The 19,509-nt window shown below is 40.8% G+C and overlaps 1 long non-coding RNA gene across 1 annotated transcript; it reads left to right on the forward strand.

Moving 5' to 3' along the window:
* The first annotated feature begins 84 nt into the window (after positions 1-84).
* LOC104456344 lies at positions 85-13,528 on the forward strand. The gene is made up of 3 exons (XR_005549084.1): positions 85-142; positions 700-754; positions 13,402-13,528. It is a non-coding gene; the product is annotated as an uncharacterized LOC104456344 (long non-coding RNA).
* Positions 13,529-19,509: the final 5,981 nt, after the last annotated feature.

The raw sequence follows: 19,509 nt of genomic DNA on the forward strand, positions 1-19,509 counted from the left end.
AGGGGAGAGAGGGACGACAGAGAGCCCGAACACGAGAAGAAGAAAGAGAGAAAGAAGAAGAAGAAGAAGAAGAAAGAGGGTTTTGCGCGTTCTCGTCATGGGAGCCTCGCCAAGCCGCATTAACTACGTAACGCAACGCCCGGTAAGTGCTCATGCCGCCCATTCATTCAATTGGAGTAGTTTCGGACCTAAGGCCTGAAATTCGGAATTTTGGGAAAATCGAGCGGCGAAGTATGATTTTTGAGTCGTTGAGCTGCATATTTTTATAGAAATGTTACTTTGGGATGTTGTGAAGCTATAGTATCTTACGGATCGTGATTTGAGCTTGCGGTTTGTTTGGAACGGAATTTTGAAGTTGGGAGCGCATTCTGTTACTGTAGCGACAGTAAGTTTTGAGCTTTTTTTTTTTTTTTTTGGGTACTGTTTTGGGGTGGCTGAGTTGGGGTTGTTGTTGTACATTAAGAGACCTTTCTAAAGACTGTAAGATGGCTTGAAACGGAATTTTGTGGAGGAAGTTATGGCGCGATAAAGTTGGCGCATGGGCTGCGCCTTGCGGGAAATTGATGTGTTTTCGATAAATGCGAGTTTTCGTGGCACATAGGTGTTGTTTTATCGACAAATAGGCTTAGTATAGACGAGTCATTATGCGAATATCCTTTTTACTCGGACTTTTGATAATATTTTTCCGTTAATTATTAGGGATCCGAGTGCGTTGGTTCGAGTGAGCGTCGTAGTTGATTTTCGACTTTCCTAGGTGAGTGGTGCTATCTCTTCTAAGAATTTATAAGCTCATGTTTTTAAAATGATAAATGATTGATATTATATGAGTCATGAATAAGTATATTTGTTGCATAAAACTTGGATTAGGCATTTACTGCGTTTTGGTATTTTAGAATAGTGTGAGAATTTTTGGTGGAAATATATGTTTTGTTTGATGAACGGTTGAGAAATATTACATATTTTGAGTTTGTGAAACCTTTTTACGAAGATCTCGGCTTTGAGATGGTTTATAGAAGGCTATATGAATATCGATTTGTGATGAGCTTTTTGAAATATATTTGATTTGAAATTGATTCATGAGACGAGTCTTGAAAATTATTTGAGAATGTTTTATGAAAAGTATTTTTAGCGGATAAGTTGAGTTGCGAAATCTTTTCGTGATATATGAAATGTCTTATGGATTTGGTTTGAGAATTATGGATGGTGTTGTTCTGGATTGATGTGGATGCTCAATATCGTTGTTGTCGCGACCTAAATTTTCAGGGCAATCCTAAAGTTTAGGTTAATGGATTACTAAGTCCGAGACTTGGCGCGGACCCTCCCAAGTCCTACCAATTGTGACTTGATAGAAATTAATTCATTTAAACATGCAATTTCAATTTGGAGCCGCCACTAACCAATTAGGGCTGGTTAGAATCCCAAGTAAAGTATGGGAGAATACTTTACTATTGCGAACCAGAGATTCAATAGGTCCGGAGACATGATTACGCTAGATTAATCTAACGCCCTTTCGGTACCTTTTATTTTAATTTCAAAAATATTTTGCAGGCAATGTTGATTAATTTTAACTTAAGCTACTAACATGTAAATGGTGGTCATGCGGGTGCACAATCAATAAAATAACATTCAATAAAACAAATGCTAATAAAAATGCATGCCCTAAACATGATTTCTAAATGACATGACACCTAATTTTTTTTTTCTTTTAAAAGATGTTAATTATATGCAATCTTAATTTAAACTTAATATGCATGAATTTATTTTAATGACATGCGAGATGCAATTCATATGGTATGACTTAAACTTATCACTATATGTATGCAATCTAATTTATATAATTCTAAATATGCATGTGCTACGTGATATATGATGAATGACATGGTAAATCTATATGCATGTTCTTTTTATGATTTTTTTAATGATTTTTATACATATATGCAACCTACACTAAATAATGATGATATGAAATGAGATTAATTATGAATTAACCTATTAACTAACCAAGGAAATGATCTTTAGTTTTTTTTTTAATCTTTTAATGACATAATGTTTTTTTATTGAAAAGAAAGTAACTTAATGGTGCAATGATCGTCTTTTAGCATTTTCCTTTTTATTAAAAAATAAACTATAACTCACATGGCATGCATAACATTTTTTTTTTTTTACTAAATGAAAATTGAATTAATCTAAAACTAATTAGACTAACTGAAGTGAATGATATTCTAATTTATTTTAGGAATCAATTTAACTTAAACTATATTTTATCCTAAAAGCTATATAAAAAATCAAGAGATGCGAACCTTATTTAAAATTAGCCCTAACAAAAATCACCCATCTAAAAGTATAATCTAAAAATTATAATCGTATAAATGCAATTCTAATTTACTAACCCTAAGACTATAGTCCTATTTTACTAAACCTAAATGCTCTAATGCAATATTTAGATTTTTATGCATTTTCTGATTTTTATTTATTTTTTATTTAATCTTTCTAAACAAGTAATTATTTAAAAGAATGAAGATAAGAATTAAAATAACCGAAAAATAATCCGTTGTCTCACGGATTAAATTAACAATTATTTTAACTCTATAATGTTTTAACAATTGAAATACTATCAAAATTCCTAAAAATTAAAGTAATTAAAAAAATGACCCGACGTCTTACGGGTCAAATTAATAATTACCATAATTTGGGATAAAATACCTAGCTTAATGCCTACGAGATTTATAAAAGAAAACACACCTCAATATTCTAAATTGAACAATAATAACAAAATAAATAAAATAAAGAAAAAACAAACTACCTAATTTGCTTTTCTTTTTTTTTTTTTTTGTTTTTGTTTTCTTCTTTTTCTTCCCAAGCACGGCTTGTGCTCGTGCGGCTGGTCACCGGCTCCAAGTGAGGGGCGGTGGTTGTAACGGTGGCGTTAGCAACCCGGCGGCAGGGGCACAAGCAGCTAGCTTGGCGTCACTTGGAAGGGGTGCGGCGGTTGGCGGAGCTAGGCGGGCTTGGGCGAAGGCGCTGCGGTGCTCGCGCGTCGGGCTGCAAGCGGATCGGTGGCGCCGCAGTGTCGTGCGAGGCGTCCGAGGAGGAGCGGTCGCGGATGCCGCGCTGCGCCTGCAACCGATCGGCGGGTTGCGGAGCGCCGGCGAGGAAGGCGTGGCGTCGGGTCGTCGCGCGATGATGCTCGCGGTGGCACAACTGGCGAGTGGAGTGGCGGTGGTTGCACGTCGCAGCGAGATCGGCGAAAGGGAGTGACCGCGGCTCGGCTACCTAGGCCGAGCTTGCAATGGTGGACACGGGGACTTGGATCCGGGGCTCGGGCGGCGCGGGGATGGAGACGCTGGGTTGTGAGCCGGCGGGTCGACTTGGGGTCCGGCGAGCGAGGAATCGGGTCGCGGCACGGCAAAGCAACTCGGCGTGACGGAATCTCGGAGCAGCGTAGCTCGGTGGTGTCGGCGCAGCGCGGGTCGTCGGAGCAGAGGGCTGTTCGTCGGGCTCCGGTGCTGCTCGAAGGGCTGGGCTCGCGGAAAAATTGGTTCGGCAGTGTTGGTGAGGAGGAGCAAAGAGCGCAGCGTGGGTGGGACGGCGTCGCGCTCCGGCGGAGGTGCGGTCGCTGGACACTAGGGCGGCAGCGCTTGCGGGGACGTGCAGCGGCGGAGGTCCGGATGACCGGTCGAGCAGATGCGGACGGGGAAGCCTGGAGAAGATGAACAAAGTAGCTTTTTTCCTTTTTTTCTACCTTCTCTCTCTCTCTCCTCCGTCACTCTCACGTCTTCTCCTCTCGCTCTCTTCCCGCACACTTCTTTTCAAAAAAAGGACAACCCAAAGCTTTTCTCTTTTCTCTTCAGCTTTCTATTTTTATTTTTTCCAGAGGAACAATGAAGAGAAGCCCTTGAACCGAAGCTCCTTTTCTCTATTTATAGAGAAAAACTCCAATTTGTTTTTGCAGTGAGATATTCACTCAACCGTTCAACAAATTAGCAGCTCCAAAATCACACGATTTTCGAACTTTTAAAATTTTGAAATTTGGTTCAATTTTTTTTTTTTAAATTCTCCACAACCAAATGCTCTATTATTATTTTCTAAAAGATAAATTAAATTTTAAAATAGGTGTCAATCGATGCCCCTCTTTGAAGGGAAGCTTGTAGAGGTTTCCTTCAAAGACAAATGACACCTAAATTTAGACCATGCAAAATGAATGCAAAATGAAGATGAAATGCATATGCAAATGTTAATTGTAATGACTTTTTTTTTTTTTTATAAAGAAATGGACTCAAATAAATGTAATGTCATGCAATAGAGAATGCCATGTAAATGCAATGATTCGGTCAAGAACATATATTTCTATGTGTTCTTGCTTTATGGAATGCAAATGCAAAGAAGAACACGTACCTGTCATACTTATCTGGAGATTCAAAAATGATTCTTACGAGACCTGACAAACATCTGGAAATCTTTTCAGATAATTGAAAGGCTCAAAAGTCTTTAGAGATCTGGACTCTCATCAGATCCCAAGCACTTGGAAATCACATCAGATGTTTGAAAAGACAAATACTTGAAAGTCACATCAAGCATTTAAAGATTCAAATATCTGGAATTCATGCTGGACATTTGAAAACATTTACTAAACATCTGGAAATCACATCAGACATTTATAAGGACAAACACTTGGTATCACATCAAGCGTTTAAGGGTTCAAATATCTAGGGTTCACACTAAACATTTGAACATATTTTACTAAACATCTGGAAGTCACATCAGACATTTGGAAAGACAAACACTTGGAAGTCACATCAAGCATTTAAGGGTTCAAATATCTGAAGTTCACACTAGACATTTGAAAATATTTACTAAACATCTGGAAATCACATCAGACGTTTGGAAGGACAAACACTTGGTATCACATCAAGCGTTTAAGGGTTCAAATATCTAGGGTTCACACTAAACATTTGAAAACATTTTATAAATAGGTACTTGGAATTCTCATCAAGCACTAAGATGACTGAACAAACTCAGGGTTTCAAAGACAATTTTTTGGTCTTTGAGAAAAAAATTCAATGAAGGTCCATGCATGATGGCTTTATCGAGCTTCTACTGGAAAAATTATCACAAAGACAATTTTCAGTTATAGTGTGAATCTCTTGAACATGCTAAATGAGACACTTTTGGTGTGAAAATGCTTTTTCACTCGCTCTCATTTAGGAGGGGTTATTTGTCCCGACCATATATCACTCAATCTTGTCATCATCTTGTCGACAAGAGTTCGAATTTTCTTGCAATCAGCACGACCTTACCAATCTGAGAGGTCTTTAACAGGTATTGTAGTGTGGGCTTGGTCAATGGCTTAACAAAGAGACTCTTTGAGTCAAAGCAATTGAAAGAACAATTTTGTAATCATCTTCGGGTTTACAAGTCAAGAACCCTGCAAAATGAGAAAGAAATAATCTTGCTCGCACTTCTTCGAGCAATGCTTAAAACATATGAATTCATATGTTAATTCAAGTGCCCTAATCTGAAGAGACTTTGTAAGGGACGTAACATAGGCCGGGTTCATGGGTTGAGAAACGAAAGGATCGTTAGGCTCAAAGATGTGTGTAATGGGTAAGAGTTGGTGATCATCTTAACATTACCACTAGTTTTCTTCGCCACTGATTGTCTTCTTGACAGATTTCTTTATTGGCTCAAGAGTTTATCATTGATGCCAATGATTATTCAACTGGAGATCTTTTCTCAAAATCATTTTCTTTGATGATGGGCATTGATCAGGCACACCGCTTTTATATGCCCCCAATTCATCAGTCATTTCTTTTTTCTTTTCATGGGCATTGGCCTTGCTTTTACCAGGCACACCGCTTTTTTCATGCCCCTTAGTTCTATTTTGATTTCAGTTCTTGCGCACAATGTGTGTGTCAAGTATACTTTAAAGGACACTCGAACCTTCAAGGGTCTTCATCTGTCTCTTGCCTTGCCCCAAAGTGTGGGGGATGATCACCAACTAGGTTTAAAGAAATGAAATTACAAGCTCAAGTGGGCTATGCAAAGGACATAGTGTGTAGGATAGTGAAAGAAACGCTCTTCGTCATCCTAGGGCACTTAAATTACTACATGAATTCAATGTAAAAGCATAACTTGAAGATTGATACAAGTGAGAGCAAGAAAATTTCCATCCATTTCACTCTCCTTCAATGTCAGCTTACCTCCATTTGCCCTGATGTGGGGTGGTCCTCGACAGGGGTAGTATGAAAGAAATTCTTCAAGTATTTGGGCTCAAAAGGGTTAAGCAATGGATTATCTGTAGTGTTTGGGATAGACAAATGAATTGCCTCTCGTTATTTCAACTGTCGTACTTCTTGCAAGAAAACTCTTCACCTTGAAATACAAAATGGTTCCACACTCACCTCACACTCACAATGTATAGACAGGGGACTGTGTATGGGATTAAGCTTGCCTTTCACACCTCATTTAGCATGCTCAAGTAACTCGACATCTTTCACTGAATTATCCATTTTAATAAATTTCAAGTAGAATTGACGAATTGCACATCATGTGAAAACATTCTGAAATGATAAAAATGCAATGCTCTATCAAATCATAAAGTCAAAGCTGTTAAATGTCTATGTCTTGCCCCTCTTTGCAAGGAAGCTCATAGAGGTTCCTTAAATGTGTGCAAGGCTGTACCTGAAACATAAAGCAGATAATTAAATGAAACAAACAGGGTAAATTAGATGCATGCTGGAAGATGATTTTATTTTGAAATTTTTTTTCAAGGGAACATGAAGAAGCCCAAATTTCGGAATTAGCTCCTTGCCGTTTTCTTTTTGGTAGGATTTCATCACTTTGGGCTAGTTTGGCATACTTCAACATGCCCTTAAAACATGAAAATCTCCATGCATTTTATTAGATGAAAAGCAAATTACATTATTGAAATAAGGGAAATCCTAGAATTGAAAATGCAAATATGCAAATATGGAAAGCAATAAAGAATCCTGCGCAGAGGAGTGTGCAAATAATTAAAATTCTTCTACTCTCAAGCTTTGTCGATGGCAAACAATTCAGTCATTCCTTCGAATGCGTCATCAGAGCTCTCAATCTTTGGAGGTGCGGGATCATCTATGCCACCCCATCCATCTGGGATGATATCCCGTGGGTCGAAATAGGAGCTGGGAGGAGCCGAATACTTTACATAGTAATCGAATTTGCCACTTGGTTGCCCCATGGTATCCATCACTTCTGCTTCCTCATGCATCATCTCGAAACATGGTGGGCTTAGCATCAAAACCGAAAATGGTATTCACAGCTTACGGGTGGTCGGGAGTGGGTTATTCGGATGTTCGGGCCGTGCATCGCGGAATGAGACAATCTTGGCATCCAAAAGATTTTGGACTTTGTGTTGCAGCGTATAGCAATCGTCAACAGAATGCCCTACCTCCCCCATATGGTAAGCACATGTTTTGGAAGAATCATAGTTGGGGAAACGCTCAGGATTAGGTCGCTTAGGCTCCTTAGCGAGTAACCCTTTCTTCTGAAGGGTTGGCAAGATCTTTGACAATGGCTTAGGAAGAGGCATAAATTGACGCCGGAAAGAGTTCTTCTGCTGGCCAAAGAATGGTCGTACTCCTCCCTGATGGGTGTTCGGGGTAGGGCGAGGTGGTTGCATATAAGCTGCATTAACCTCCGCTACAAGTTCCTTATCCTTCTTGGTTGAGACTCTCCCATATGAGCTAGTTTGATCAAACACCCATCCATCACGCAATGCTACTTCAATTCGCTCGCCAACAGGGATTAGCTGATTGAATGACTCGTGTCGATCCCAAAGATTCGATTTCGATACTCGGGGCGGAGTGTTTTCATGAACAAATCCATCAGCTCCTTTTCGTCGGCTCGGAGTTATCCGAGCGGCTACATCCTCCATCTCGTGACATATGCCTTGAAAGATTCCGTCCTCTTCTTCTCGGTCTGAAGTAAATCTTCTCGAGATGGAGTGACATCAATATTATACTTGTATTGCTTGAAGAAGGCATCCGTCAAATCCTCCAAAGTCTCCAAAGAATCTTTTCATGATGTACCATTGCAGCGACGGTCCTGTCGCTTGCTTGAAATTGTTGAATCATCAAGGGGATGTTATCAACATATTGGGTCATCCCGACCACATAAGTCTCAGATGGATCTTTGGGCAAGAGGTGCCATCATACTTCTCAAAGTCTGGCATTTTGAACTTCTTTGGCATCTTAATCTTTGCATAATGGGACAGATCAGTTGGGTCTTGGCTAAATGAACCTTGCAATTGCTTAAGTTTCTTCTCGATTTTTATCAAGCGTTTTTCCCGCTCGCTTTTGGTACAAACAAGGTATCACTTGTACCTCATCATCAACAACAATTTGAGGCACGTCGCAATTTTCTCCTTGGAGGAATCATCGAGGTAGATGGGCCACTTGTGGATGTATTCTTGCCTTTATCTCTCGGATCAACTGTATTATTGCCTTTATCTTTTGGATCAACCATGGGAGCCTGTTGTGGTAACACCACTTCATCTTGCGGAGCTGGTGGAGCAGTGTTTGCTTGGAGAGAATCGATTTACTTAGAGAGCCGCTCAAGAACATTCATGACTTGTTTCATCTCCGATTCAAGGGCAGCAACACGAGCTTGTTCAGCAACATGCGTTTGTTCGGTGTTATCAGCCATTGTTGCTCTAGAACGGGTACGGATTGGCGATCTTGGGTGAGCCATGTTGTCACCTAACAATAACGTGGTAAGTATCATAACAAATGAGATTGGTCCATGACAATGGTCAATCGCTTCATTTTATTTGAATTTTGAATAAAATTTTCTAACTAAGAATTGAAATTCAAGTCCCTAAACATTGAACTAAGAAATCAAAACATCTCATTTTATATGTTTTTGGAAGTGGAAATGAATTGTATGTCGGTTTTCCCCATTGCATATAAAATAGGACCGACGACAAAACCTAATGTCATGGACCATCGAAATTGCAAGTAAGTAAATTGCAGTAATGAGAATTTAAACAACTTACTTTCACCGGTAGTGGATGACAATCACATAGACACACGCATGAAATGTGGGGCTTGATTTCTATCTAGATGGCTTAACAAAATGGAGCTAAAAGGATGATCTGACCATTGCAGTCTCGCATTAACGTGTCAGTCCTCCTAACCCGACTCGCCGAATGGAATGTCTAATATCACGCAGTCTCGCGGATATGGACAAACACATTCGACACCATGAAGAACTTTCGGGGAAGAGAAGGTCAACCTCTATATAGCAATCTCGCTTTAGAGGAAGTATCCTTCTCAACACCATCCTAAGAATCCTATTGCAGCCCAGGTTCGGCAGCAGGTTGTGAATGCAATAGTGTAGTGCTAAAAATAATAAAACATGCACAACAGTTTAATTGCAAACAACACTTCTATAGTTCAACCATTTATCCTTAACTCCAACCTGCAAAACAAGGGTTAGCAAAGACTACTCCCCTTATACCTCCCATCTGCAAAAACATTTAACACTTCATGTTAGGAGCGTACCTTGTTTCCATGCTGCCAAACAAAATATTTAAAAAAACAGGCCTATGTCCGCTATGAGTTTTAACTCTGTCCCCAGCGGAGTCGTCAAGCTGTCGCGACCTAAATTTTCAGGGCAATCCTAAAGTTTAGGTTAATGGATTACTAAGTCCGAAGACTTGGCGCGGACCCTCCCAAGTCCTACCACCCGTGACTTGATAGAAATTAATTCATTTAAACATGCAATTTCAATTTGGAGCCGCCACTAACCAATTAGGGCTGGTTATAATCCCAAGTAAAGTATGGGAGAATACTTTACTATTGCGAACCAGAGATTCAATAGGTCCGGAGACATGATTACGCTAGATTAATCTAACGCCCTTTCGGTACCTTTTATTTTAATTTCAAAAATATTTTGCAGGCAATGTTGATTAAGTTTAACTTAAGCTACTAACATGCAAATGGTGGTCATGCGGGTGCACAATCAATAAAATAACATTCAATAAAACAAATGCTAATAAAAATGCATGCCCTAAACATGATTTCTAAATGACATGACACCTAATTTTTTTTTTTTTAAAAGATGTTAATTATATGCAATCTTAATTTAAACTTAATATGCATGAATTTATTTTAATGACATGCGAGATGCAATTCATATGGTATGACTTAAACTTATCACTATATGTATGCAATCTAATTTATATAATTCTAAATATGCATGTGCTACGTGATATAGGATGAATGACATGGTAAATCTATATGCATGTTCTTTTTATGATTTTTTTAATGATTTTTATACATATATGCAACCTACACTAAATAATGATGATATGAAATGAGATTAATTATGAATTAACCTATTAACTAACCAAGGAAATGATCTTTAGTTTTTTTTTAATCTTTTAATGACATAATGTTTTTTTTTTTTATTGAAAAGAAAGTAACTTAATGGTGCAATGATCGTCTTTTAGCATTTTCCTTTTTATTAAAAAATAAACTATAACTCACATGGCATGCATAACATTTTTTTTTTTTTACTAAATGAAAATTGAATTAATCTAAAACTAATTAGACTAACTGAAGTGAATGATATTCTAATTTATTTTAGGAATCAATTTAACTTAAACTATATTTTATCCTAAAAGCTATATAAAAATCAAGAGATGCGAACCTTATTTAAAATTAGCCCTAACAAAATCACCCATCTAAAAGTATAATCTAAAAATTATAATCGTATAAATGCAATTCTAATTTACTAACCCTAAGACTATAGTCCTATTTTACTAAACCTAAATGCTCTAATGCAATATTTAGACTTTTATGCATTTTCTGATTTTATTATTATTATTATTTTTTTTATTTAATCTTTCTAAACAAGTAATTATTTAAAAGAATGAAGATAAGAATTAAAATAACCGAAAAATAATCCGTTGTCTCACGGATTAAATTGACAATTATTTTAACTCTATAATGTTTTAACAATTGAAATACTATCAAAATTCCTAAAAAATTAAAGTAATTAAAAAAATGACCCGACGTCTTACGGGTCAAATTAATAATTACCATAATTTGGGATAAAATACCTGCAGTTAATGCCTACGAGATTTATAAAAGAAAAACACACCTCAATATTCTAAATTGAACAATAATAACAAAATAAATAAAATAAAGAAAAAAACAAACTGCCTAATTTGCTTTTCTCTTTTTCTTTTGTTTTTTTTCTTCTTTTTCTTCCCAAGCACGGCTTGTGCTCGTGCGGCTGGTCACCGGCTCCAGTGAGGGGCGGCGGTTGTAACGGTGGCATTAGCAACCCGGTGGCAGGGGCACAGCAGCAGTTGGCGTCACTCGGAAGGGGTGCGGCAGCTGGCGGAGCTAGGCGGGCTTGGGTGAAGGCGCTGCTGGTGCTCCGGCGTCGAGCTGCAGCGGATCGGTGGCGCTGCAGGTGTCGGGGCAGAGGCATCCGAGGAGGAGCGGTCGCGGATGCTGCGGCTACAGCTCTGGCAGTTATCGGCGAGTTGCAGGGAGCGTCGGCGAGGAAGGCGCGACGTCGGGTCGTCGCGGCGATGATGCTCGCGGTGGCACAGTGGCGAGTGGAGTGGCGGTGGTTGCGCGTCGCAGCGAGACCGGCAAAAGGCAGTGACTGGCGGCTCGGCTACCTAGGCTGAGCTTGCAATCGGTGGACACGAGGACTTCGGATCTGGGGCTCGGGCAGACGTGCAGGGATGGAGATGTTGGGTTGTTAGCGGGCGGGTCGACTCGGGGTCCGGCGAGCAGAGGAATCGGGTCGCGGCACGGCAGAGCAACTCAGGCGTGACGGAATCTCGGTGCAGCGTAGCTCGGTGGTGTCCGCGCAGCGCGGGTCGTCGGAGCAAAGGGCTGTTCGTCGGGCTCCGGTGCTGCTCGAAGGGCTGGGCTCGCGGAAAAAATTGGTTCGGCAGTGTTGGTGAGGAGGAGCAGTAGCGCAGCGTGGACAGGGGACGGCGTCGCGCTCCGGCGGAGGTGCGGTCGCTGGACACTAGGGCGGCAGCGCTTACGAGGACGTGCAGCGGCGGAGGTCCGGATGACCGGTCGAGCAGATGCGGACGGGGGGAAGCTCTGGAGAAGATTAACAGTAGCTTTTTTCCTTGTTTTTCTACCTTCTCTCTCTCTCTCCGTCACTCTCACGTCTTCTCCCTCTGCTCTCTTCCTGCACACTTCTTTTCAGCAAAAAGGACAACCCAAAGCTTTTCTCTCTTTTCTCTTCAGTTTTCTATTTTTATTTTTTCCAGAGGAACAATGAAGAGAAGCCCCCTTGAACCGAAGCTCCCTTTTCTCTATTTATAGAGAAAAACTCCAATTTGTTTTTGCAGGTGAGATATTCACTCAACCGTTCAACAAATTAGCAACTCCAAAATCACACGATTTTCGAACTTTTTAAATTTTGAAATTTGGTTCAATTTTTTTTTTTAAAATTCCCTCCACAACCAAATGCTCTATTATTATTTTCTAAAAGATAAATTAAATTTTAAAATAGGTGTCAATCAAATGGTGAGCCAAATAGGGCTTGTGGGTATGCGCATACTATTCTAGGATATCCTTGTGGGCCGAGCCACTGGCTAATAATAGGTGGAGACCTTGCCAAGGGAGGAATCTTGTCGCCTCGTCACTAGGCGTTATATAGTGATCATGGTTTGATATTGAGCAACAGATTGGTCAGTGGAGTAGACCATTGACATGTGATATGAGATGGGTCGATGGAATAGACCATCGACGTGTAATTTGAGATTAGTCGATGGAATGGACCATCGACGTGTAATTTGAGATTAGTCAATGTAATGGACCATCGACGTGTAATTTGAAATTAGTCGATGGAATAGACCATCGACGTGTAATTTCATTTGATTATCAATGTGTGGTTTGATGAGATTAATCAATGGAATAGATCATTGATTCATGTTTTATGAGATTGACCAATGGTTAGACCATTGGCATTTGACTATTATTATCTTGAATATTTTCTCTTTGAACATATTGTGTTAAAGTAAGAAATATTATATTTTGGCCTTGAAGGTTTGTTATATTTCTAGGTTTGGTGTGGTATGAGATTAACCAATGGAATGGACCATTGGCGTGTGAATTAATGAGATTGATCAGTAGATTAGACCATTGATGTTTATTTCGACGTTATTATGAAATAATTATTTTTGTTATAAATATAGCTATGTTGAAGCGTATGTAACTTATTCTTTTTACTGTATGTTTTGTTATATCCTGGATTTGAGTTAAAAGAATTGTGGTTTGGTTTTGTAAATATGCATAGTGGGTGCTAGATCCGCTTAGAAGAGATGCACTACTCACTGAGCTGTGGTTGCTCACCCCTTTATTTTCCAATGTTTTTCAGGTCCCTCGATTAACGATGAGTAGATAAGAGAGCGATATGGATGTGGGGACTTTTAAGAGTTGGTTTTGGGAGCTTTGAGGCTGCGTCCTTTGAGTGGAAGGACGGCCGTGTCATCCCTCATTCTTGTCAGTTTTGGGGTGTGACAGAAGGTCTCTGATTTGAAGAGCAACGGCTCCTCTCAAATTCACCTTTCTGAGGACTCCAGGATGAACTGAAAATTGGGGAACTCCAATCAGATAAAATTCTTAACAAGAGTTGACCAAAAGAAGTATTAAAGGGAAATAAGGAGGGCCCTCACCTTGTGTATGATCCCCTCGACTTCGGTCCTCATCATCATACTTGGATGCCCTTCCGTCTCTCGCGACAATCGGACTCGCGTTATAGCTCTTACTTTGGTGACGGTAACTCATTTCCCCGTATCTCACCCGTCATATCGTCCCCCCCTCGCTTCCACTGCGACTTCTCCCGTAATCACGGTCTCTATATTAATCTCTCGTACTGAAATCAATTTTACTATCACTTATGTAGGGAATGAGAATAAAATTACTTGCAACTCGCAAGACGCAAGTACTCATTAAGATGACTGTTTTCTCTCTCGACATGCAGAGTCGCCTGTCTACCGCCATGGTAGTTTTCAAACCCTAATCCCCCAAATTTACCGTTTTGTCTCCATCCACCATCTTCAGATAATCCCCTCTTCCATACATCTAGCAGGATTTCCTTGTTTGGGTTGCTGCATGTCTGTATTCCGTCCGTTTCGGCCACCTTCGGAACTCTGAGTTTGGTTCGTTCCCATGCAGTACTTCACCTTCCATTGTTGATTGTCCTCATCGCATATGGGTAAGGAGGTTAGGTGCTTGCTTTTACTGTGTGAGCTCTAGTAGGCATGAGAACTACTGGAATTGGCTGTCTCTCCATCCGCCATGTTCCCTGTTCAAAATTGGTAGGACTTGGTGTAGTTTCTCTTGTATTTTGATCAGGATATCTTCATCTGCCCTGTTGCATGTCCTTCAATCCATGTATCAATCTCTGGCTTATTGGTTTTCTGAATGGCATCGGATGACCACGGGGAATCTTCGCGTTTGTCAGCACTTTGCAACCAGTTAGGTCGTCTTACTACAGAACACATTATAGAAGACCGGAATGATGCACCGTCCCCGAAAAATAGCAGAATGTCGTTTGACTTTAGTAGGACGCATTCTATCCAACCCTACTATAAATATTCCAGCTCTCCACAAGACGTTAACGCGCGTCCGGCGCATTGACCAGGTAGAAATTTCACAGCCGAGGCGTATCTTTGTATTTAAATTCCAGACTCAAGCAAAGAAAACAAAAGTTATTGAAGGGGACCTTGGAACTTCTCTGGCCACTTGGTTATACTTAAACCATGGATCCCTAATACTCCTTTATATTGCTATGACTTTTCCACTTGTGCATTCTGGGTTCAGGTGGTTGGTTTACCTTTAGAATGGTGTACGGAATCAATGATCCGCAGGGCGGTGCAACATTTGGGTCGTGTCTTGGAAGTAAGAATTGATACAAAGGAAGGAACCTCATCCAGACTTGGTAGAGCTAGAGTGGAACTAAATTTGCAGGATTCTCTTAAGACAGGGAAGTTAATTCGACTTGAGGGTAAGCATCTATGGCTCGATTTTCAGTATGAACGACTGTCGCATTTCTGCTACTCGTGTGGAAAGTTGGGTCATTATGCGACATATTGTGCGGATATACCCTTTGATGAAGCATTATTAGCAGGTAAAGGTAACATGGCCTATGGCAACTAGCTTTGGGTTGAGGTTAGGGAGAATAGCCCGTATTGGCACACTTTCTATACGGCACAAGACAATACTGATCAACCTGAAGAAAATGTACTTGAAACCCCGCCCTCACAACTTCCCCAAGCTCCTTTATTGCCCCAATCAGTTACAAATGATCCTGTGCCATTGCATGTCCCTCTGTTACTTCAACCAGCAAATGTTGATCCTATGCACCGATCGAGGCTATTGCTACAAGTAATACCACCCAGCCGAGTGGTCCCCGATCATCAGCTAGTTATTCCCCGCACCGATAAGTTAAAAGGTGTTCAGCATCAGCCCATGGAAGCAAAGGAGCATAAGAAGTTGAAGAATGCGAGATTGACCCCAAAACTAGGGGTGGCCAAGAAGTTAAAAAGGTACAACCCTTATGAGTCCAAAAGTTTGACGATCTAAGATCATGATGACACTAATCTCATGGAAACACCAGTATATAAGGCTGAGGAAATCGGAGCGTGGGCTTCGGTGGCTGGCCCTCAACAGCCACCACCTCACAAATGAAGATGATTGCCGAACCGGCTGTGGGGATTAGGCAACTCCCCGACAGCAAGCTTTAAGGGCCATGTCGGCCAAGGAAAAGCCCACAATAGTTTTTTTTTTATTGGAAACCAAGAACTATGAAGTGATGGTTAGAAGGATTCAGCGTCGACTTCATTTTCCTAACTCCTATATTGTAGACCCTACAGGTCTGGCGGGAGGGATGGTGCTATTCTGGACTAATTAGGTAACTTTAGATGTGCTCCGTTCCACACCAGACTATATAGACATGCTTTATCATGAATTCCAGAATGATCGGACTATGCGTATAACTTGCATTCATGCTCCATATGTCTACCATACTCGTCAACTTTTTTGGAATGAACTTCGGGAGATTAGTTATGCTAACACATTCCCTTGGTTATGCGTTGTGGATTTCAATGACGTTTTTTATCCATGGGAAAAGTTTGGAAAAAAACCAGCAGATCGACATCGCATGTTATCTTTTCGGGCACTTATCAATGATTGTTCTCTTATGGAGTTACCAAGTAAGGGATGTAAGTTTACCTGGATGAACAATCGCACCGGAAATGAGCTGGTGAAGGAATGTCTGGACAGGGCAATGTGTTCGCTGGATTGGAGACTTTTATTTCCTGCTGCTAAAGTTTCTGTGCTATCTGCTATTGGGTCTGACCATAGCCCATTGATAATTAATTCTTCAGCATCCTACAAGACCTCGAAGAAATCCTTTACTTTTGAAGTTTTCTGGAATGAAGATAAGGAATGCAGTGAACTAATTTCAATAGCATGGAATTCAGTCAGGGTAAATGGATCAGGCATCATCTCAAAGTTATAGCATACATCTACAGCCCTAACTAAGTGGAGTCGCTCAAAATTCTCCAGAGGTGATCTTAAAATAACGTACTTACAGCAACAGCTTCGCCAAATTACAAATCAACAGCATGCATATCAAAATAGAGCAGATGTTACTAAGCTAAAAGAGGAAATCAGGCAGATTTGGAAGCAAGAAGAACAATTCTGGGCCATGCGATCTAGAATCCAATGGTTAAGGTGGGGCGATAAAAACACCAAATTTTTTCATGCGACAACTCTTCAGAGAAGGCAACGAAATCGCATTACTATGCTCCAAGATCATAACAACCAGTGGATTAGGGATCCCTATGCTTTACAGGTAATGACTTGTAAATTTTTTTCTGACATATATACTACAGTGGGTCCTCGCAATTACACTCCTATTCTCCAACAATGTCCAAGGGTTGTTATTGCAGAAATGAACAATGCTTTACTGGAAGAGGTGAGTCTAGAGGAGATTCGTCAGGCTACCTTTCAACTGGGGTCCAATAAGGCGCTAGGCCCTGATGGTTTCAACGGAATATTCTATCAATCTCACTGGGAGGTAATCAAAGATGATCTGTTTCTTCTAGTTACAAATTTTTTTGACACAAGCCGGATGCCACCTATCATGAACTGAACCCATTCTAGCTTTGATTCCCAAGACCCCTCATCCAGAAAAAATAGAACACTATAGACCAATTAGCCTTTGTAATTTCGCCTACAAAGTCATTTCCAAGGTGCTAGCCAACCGCCTCCAACATTGGTTACCTCAGCTGATATCTATGGAACAAACTGCTTTTGTCAATGGCCGACAGATCCAAGACAACATCTCAATCTTTCAAGAAGTTCTTCATCAATTTAAAACACGACAGCGGACAACAAAATTCAATGCAATTCTCAAGACTGACATGCAGAAGGCATATGACAGAATTGAATGAGATTTTCTTAGGGACTACTTACTTCAGGTGGGCTTCCATCCTAAGGGGGTACAATGGATCTTACAATGTCTCGACTACATCCTATAGTATCGGATTCAATGGGGAGCTTCTTCCTTATATTTGCCCTACTCGTGGTCTAAGGCAAGGTGACCCTCTCTCACCATATCTCTTTATCCTGATGGCGAATGTTTTGTCAATATTGATCAGCCAAGCAGTTCATATGGGCCAACTAAAGGGTATCAGATTCAATAGGTGGTGTCCCACCCTTTCCCATTTATTTTTTGCTGACGATGCAATCTTTTTCCTCGATGGCAGCATTCGTGAGTGTCAAAACCTGGCTAATATATTAAATCAGTATTGTCTAGCCACGGGCCAAGCATTGAACCGCAACAAATAGGGGATTATTTTTAGTCGGCATTGCCCTATGAGATTGCGGGAAAATATGTCTCTCGAACTTAGAATTCCTATATTACAACAGGCTGGTAACCATCTGGGTATCCCTTCAGACTGGGGTCGCTCCAAAAAGGACATGTTTTCGTGGATCCTAGCACGTGTTCACTCAAAACTCGAAGGATGGAAGGAAAAGCTCATATCAAAGGGAGGTAAGGAAACTCTTATCAAGTCTGTTATTCGGGCGATTCCGCATTATGCTATGTCGGTTTTAGATTGCCCTTATCGTTGTGTAAAACTATCGAGAAGAACATTGCAAGGTTTTGGTGGAAAACCGATATGCATAGGGCGGTATTCATTGGAAGAACCGGGAAACTCTTAAAAGTAGTAAGGATCAAGGCGGGCTAGGCTTTCGGGATCTCATTGAATTTAATAAAGCCATGCTCGGCAAGCAAGCATGGCGTGTATTCCAACAACCTCAGGCTTTATGGGTTCAATTTTTCAAAGGGCTATATTTTCACAACACGGAATTTAAATTAGCAACCAAAGGCAGTCGTCCATCATGGGTTTGGCAGAGTATTCTTACAGGTCGAGATGCTATACTACCATATACTAGATGGCCGGTAGGCAATGGGAGGAAAATGCAGATCTGTGAGGATCTATGGTTAAAAAGTGGAACCTTGGTTGGTCCCGCCAATGAGAGGACCCGTTAGTGGCCGAGACCTAATAGATGCTACTCTCACAATACTTGAATGTACCTCTCGTACATCGCATTCTAGATGAGCCAACTCGTTAAAGAAATTTTGACCATACCAGTTAGACCTCTCTATGTAGAAGATAAATTGTCTCGCCAGCTACAAAGGATGGCATGCACACAAAATCAAGAGCAATTATCGCATTCTAACAGACAAATCCAGCCACAATAACAACCGTGAGAACATCAACCTCTCATCGGATACCTACTACTCTCTGGCGTAAAATCTGGTCTTTGAAAATTGCCCCCAAAGTCAGAACCTTTCTCTGGTCACTTTGTCAAAATGCTGCAGCATCCCGAGCAAACCTATTCCGCCGAAGCATTACTTGCATCCTTATCACAACTATGCAATCAGCAATATCCAAAAGAGAACATCTAATACTATCATGCCCATGGACTCGCCCCTATTTGGACTCATCCAAAGAATCAACATTGACATTCGCATCAGCACACCCATAGATTTGATGTTTGGCTTGCTGCAAAATCAGTATCAACAGCAACTCACCTTCTTTAGAGCTTCTTGCAAATGTCTCACAAGCACATCTGGAAAATGCGGAACAGCTACCTCTTCTACAATCAATGGCTCCATTCCTCCATGGTAGTCGAAACAGCTTTGACGGAGACGAGGCTTCACCAGATCACCTCTACCTCCCCTTCCTTTGCGCGGCAATCTGCGCTCAACCTGAACCTTGAACAGCTCTGGAGACCGCCTGATCTGGGTACATTAAAATGTAACGTTGATGCGTCATATCAACCAGAGAGCACAGAAGGGGCGATGGCTGCGGTATTTAGAGATCATCAGGGAAGACTTACCGAGATCTACACCAAACGTTTTCCCGTTGCTTCAGCACTAGTAGCGGAGTTCCACGCCCTCTCCTTC

Source organism: Eucalyptus grandis, chromosome 3 (assembly GCF_016545825.1).
Source record: "Eucalyptus grandis isolate ANBG69807.140 chromosome 3, ASM1654582v1, whole genome shotgun sequence".
Taxonomy (NCBI): domain Eukaryota; kingdom Viridiplantae; phylum Streptophyta; class Magnoliopsida; order Myrtales; family Myrtaceae; genus Eucalyptus; species Eucalyptus grandis.